At 35.8% G+C, this 5,149-nt stretch overlaps 1 non-coding gene across 1 annotated transcript; it reads right to left on the bottom strand.

Annotated features, from left to right (window-relative positions):
* Nucleotides 1-2,302: 2,302 nt before the first annotated feature.
* On the bottom strand, nt 2,303-2,409 carry LOC138807236 (U6 spliceosomal RNA). The gene has a single exon (XR_011366103.1). It is a non-coding gene; the product is annotated as a U6 spliceosomal RNA (small nuclear RNA).
* Between the last annotated feature and the right edge of the window lie 2,740 nt (nt 2,410-5,149).

Below are 5,149 nucleotides of genomic sequence, written 5' to 3'. Positions count from 1 at the left end.
GTACAGAGGGATTATAGTTACCTAAATAAGGTAATGAATTTATTTCTTTTCTAATTTGTTATCCCTTCCCCCATTTTTCTCCTTCTTCCCTCCCAACAGCCCCTCCAAGATTATTTCCAACATATTGTCTTCTCCCCCTTGTCCTTTGTCTCACCATTTTTCCCTTTCCCTAACCTAGTTCATATCAACATATTTACAATAACCAGGGTTATTCAAAATCAAATACAGTGACTAAATATTAAATATTAATCAAATGTTAATCAAAACCAAATACAGCGACTACAGGGGATAAACTATAGGTGGGGAAAACACAAAAGGATAAAAAGAAATCATGCAGTACATTAAGAACAACAACAACAAAAAACATGTCTTGGAGTTCATTTCACTTGGAATCATCTTATACGGTCATATGTACATAGCTAGAGGGCTATTCTGCTCATCTACTAAGATTATCCTTGATGTACACAATAATGCTCCTCTATTAACCAGTAATCTCACTTCTGGGCATTTAACCAGTGGCCACAAGCAATGCCACAGTAAAGCTACCAACACAATTATGTTTATCACAGTATTATTTACCATAGATAAGATATGGAATCAATCTAGAGGCCCCTCAGTAGATGAATGGATCAAGAAAATCACACACACACACACACACACACACACACACACACACACACACACACACACACACACACACACACGGAATACTATGCTTTCATCAGAAAGAATGATACCACCTCATTTGTAAGGAAATGGAAGTTCTTGGAAAAAAATTATATTAAGTAAGCCAGACTTAAAAAAATATAGGTCCCAGAGTTTCCCTTATTTGTAATAATTAGTTTACACCAAGGATAATCTCATGTATTTTAATTTGACATTTTGTCCTATGTTGAGCATACAAAATTATTGCTGTATTGTTTGTTATTATTTCTGCAAACAGGCAGGTATATTTAAAGAATTATGTTTCTCTTATTCATTACTGGAGGAAGAACACCCAAAAGAGCAACCCCTATAAGGAATAACAACTCCTACTTATTTAGCTTCATTCCTATGTAAGGCCAGTGTTGTCCCCTGTATCCTCATGTTGTAAATTACAAATCTATAGCGGTTCATCCTGTATCTCCACTATTTTCTACATTATGACCTAAATGCCCCAGCAATTCTACTTTAAAAAATTCTCTCTTAATGTTTGAGAGATGTGTGTGTGTGTGTGTGTGTGTGTGTGTGTGTGTGTGTGTGTGTGTGTGTGTGTGTTTACAAAAATCAGAAGACAACATTTTTCCTCATTTAGAATACATCATTCAGGTCATTATAGGTTGTGGATAATGGGAGAAGTCTCGTTTTAAGGATGAAACATAAAAATATATTTGTGCATGCACCACAGTTTATTATCTTGGCTTTTGTGAATAATGTGAATAACAATGAAATACAGATATATATACAAGTTACTCAGAGAGAAATAATCACATGATTGGTGGATCAGATGATATTTCAACTTTGGATTTCTTTAGAAAACTGCATACTATTTTCTACAAGGAGAATACTAACCTGTATTTTGACCAAGAGTGTAGAAAGTTTCCCTTTCTCCACACTCTCATCAGCCAACATTATTACCTTTTGAGTTTTTTAAAAGGGCAGGTTTTTACTGTGTGCAGGACCCAAGATGACCTCAGACCCAAATCCTTTTACTCCTACCTCCTAAACGCTTCGAATTACAAGCCTTTACCACCACACCTGGTTCTTTTGATTTTTTTTGATGAGGGTTATAATAGTTATGAAGTAGTATCATAGTAATTTTGAATTGCATTTCTCTAATGACTTCTGTTTACAAAGCATTAAGCCATCATAGAAGTGGTATTAAACACAACTTTGTAAACCCACTGGCAATTTTCTTTGGGCCTGGCTGACTTCACTTAATATAATTTTTTACAAGTCTTTCCATTTCCTAACAAATGGGGCAATGTCATTCTTTCTGATGGAGGCATAGAATTCCATTGTGTATATATACCACATATTCTTGATCCATTCATCTAGAAGGGACATCTAAGTTGGTTCCATATCTTAGCTATCATAAATAATGCTGCAATAAACATAGTTGTGATAGTAGTTTTAGTATGGTCTTGTTTGTGGTCATTTAGGTAAATCCCCAAAAGTGGGATTGCTGGGTCAAAGGGGAGCTTTATGGGGAATCTTTTGAGGAACCTCCATAATGCTTTCCAAAGTGGTTGAACACATTTACATTCCCACCAACAATGCTGTATGGTTCCCTTGTGGCCACATCCCCTCCAGCTTCTGTTGTAAAAATCTGGAACACTCCACGAATTTGCATGTCATCCTTGTGCAGGTGCCATGCTAATCTTCTCTGTATCATTCCAATGTTAGAGTATGTGATGCTGAATTGAGCACAGAATATTTTTTATATCTAAAGTGCAATTGATTTTTTTAAACTGCACAATTAAAAAAAAGGAAGTTCAAAAGAATTGTCGTGAAATTTTACAACCATATATTTCTTTTTTTCTTTTTTTTCTTTTTCTTTTTATTTTCTGTGAACATACTGTACAGAGGGGTTACAATTACATGGGCAAGATAATGAGTACATTTCTTATCAAGCATTGCAGCCTCTTCCTTTGTTTACTCTTCACATCTCTTCCCAGCCTCCTCCCCCGGCTCCTCCTCCCCCCACCCCACCAAAGTTGTAAAGTTCGTTTTCGACATGACAACTTGTACTTCTCATTGTTGCAACGGGTCCACCTGTATCCTTAAACGACTTCTTTTTCCCCATCTCCTCCACAGATTATACCGACATCAAATATAGTGAAAGCAGGGGTTATACTGTGGGGGAGGGACATACAAAGCAACAAAGAAATAATCTTATAAATGCGTTAGAAACAAATGCATGAAAGAAAAAAAACATTTAAATGCATATCTAAGGGTTCATTTTCTTAACATCACATTATCTGAATCTTTTTTGCTTGACTTATACATATACTATATATTGCAAATAAGGGAAACCATGGGACCTATGTTTCTTTGGGCCTGGCTTACTTCACTTAATATAATTTTTTCCAAGTTTTTCCATTTCCTAACAAATGGGGAAATGTCATTCTTTCTGATGGAGGCACAGAATTCCATTGTGTATATATACCACATTTTCTTGATCCATTCATCTACTGAGGGGCACTGGTTCCATATCTTAGCTATGGTAAATAATGCTGCAATAAACATAGTTGTGCTGGTAGCTTTAGTGTGGTCTTGTTTGTAAGCATTTGGGTAAATGACCAAAAGTGGGATTGCTGGGTCATAGGGGAGCTCTATGTGAAGTATTTTGAGGAACCTCCATACTGCTTTCCAAAGTGGTTGAACAAGTTTACACTCCCAGCAACAATGAAGTAAGGTTCCCGTCTGTCCACATCCCCTCCAGCATCTGTTGTTATTAGATATTAGAGTTCTTGATTTTTGCCATTCTAACTGGGGTGAGGTGGTACCTTAATGTTGTTTTGATTTGCGTTTCTTTTATGACTAGGGAGGTTGAGCATTTCTTCATGTGTCTATTGGAAAGAAGGATTCTTTCTTCTTCAGAGAAGTTTCTCTTTAAGTCTTTAGCCAACTTATTTCTTGGGCAGTTGTAGAACCATACATTTCTTACATAAGCACACATTTACGAATAAAGTCAAATTGACATGTCAAAAACAAAATAATTCCAGATGTTTGTTATTCAAGAAATGTATAGGAGGAGGAATTCAACTATTCTGTACAAGGCACCTGTCATAATGAACACTGCAGCAAGTGTTAAGGTTTGTTAAAAGTTTTAATGTTTTAAATATATTTAATTTTGGGAATTTGTTTATATATGCCAAAATTAGGACTGTTGGGCAGGTATAAAACTTTTCTATAAAGTATTTAAGATTTATAGTAACAGACATATACTACTAAGTATGTGCATTTCAGAGTTTAGGGAAATTTTATTAATGAGAAGTCACAAAGTTTTTGTGTAAAGAAGCAGAATAAAGAGTTCACACTTTGTTTACTACACAGTTTCTGTTAAAACTTTAGGGCTTCCTTAGTTTATATGTTAATGAGGAAAAGTGATGATATAAGCCATAAACAAATAATAAGATATGCCATAAATAGTAATCTTAGTGGGTAACTTTAAAGACTGCTCATATTCTATAAAACTCTTGTTGAACTTCACAACCTTAGTCAGTGTTAAATGTACATGATTATGAGAAAATAGTAAAACCGAATATGTAGCATATTTCAAATAGTTAAAACACATGTTTTTAATTTTATTAATTAATATTTAATTATTGGTTTTCTTTATTTGTAACATTGTTTTACTTGTTGACATATAGTACAACTTTTTATTTGTGGGGGGTATCCAGTCATGGGGCCTGAACTCTGGGCCTGGGCCCTGTCCCTCAACTTTTCAGCTCAAGGCTAGTGCTCTGCCACTTGAGACCCAGCGCCACTTCTGGCTTTTTTCTTTTTGCTTATGTGGTGCTGAGGAATCGAACCCAGGGCCTCAGGCATGCAAGGCAAACGTTCTACCACTGAGTCACCTTCCCAGCCCTTGTACAACCTTTTGTAAGTCATCATTAGGAGGTACTTTGAGAAGGTTACTTGGATGGCCAAACCAATTTTTATAGGTGCATGTTAATTTACAAAGAGGAAAATTAAGAACAAAATATGTATTATATCTAAAATATACTTGGAACTCAAAAAATTAAACCACCCAACAACAAATCCTCAAAGAAACAACTGCCCAATAAATAAGTGGGCGAAAGACTTAAAGAGAAGCTTCTCTGAAGAAGAAAGAAGGATGGCCAATAGACACATGAAGAAATGTTCAACATCCCTAGCCATAAAAGAAATGCAAATCAAAACAACATTGAGATATCACCTCACTCCAGTTAGAACAGCAAAAATCAAGAACTCTAACAACAACAGATGCTGGAGGGGATGTGGACAGAAAGGAACCTTACTTCATTGTTGGTGGGAATGTAAACTTGTTCAACCACTTTGGAAAGCAGTATGGAGGTTCCTCAAAAGACTTCACATAGATCTCCCCTATGATCCAGCAATCCCACTTTTGGGCATTTACCCAAATGTTTACAAACAAGACCACACTAAAGCTACCAGCACAACA

This window comes from Dipodomys merriami, unplaced genomic scaffold, assembly GCF_024711535.1.
Source record: "Dipodomys merriami isolate MVZ:Mamm:240054 unplaced genomic scaffold, mDipMer1.0.p SCAF_417, whole genome shotgun sequence".
NCBI lineage: Eukaryota > Metazoa > Chordata > Mammalia > Rodentia > Heteromyidae > Dipodomys > Dipodomys merriami.
The sequence above is the reverse complement of the archived record's forward strand: the minus strand, read 5'-3'. Positions and strand labels throughout refer to the sequence as shown.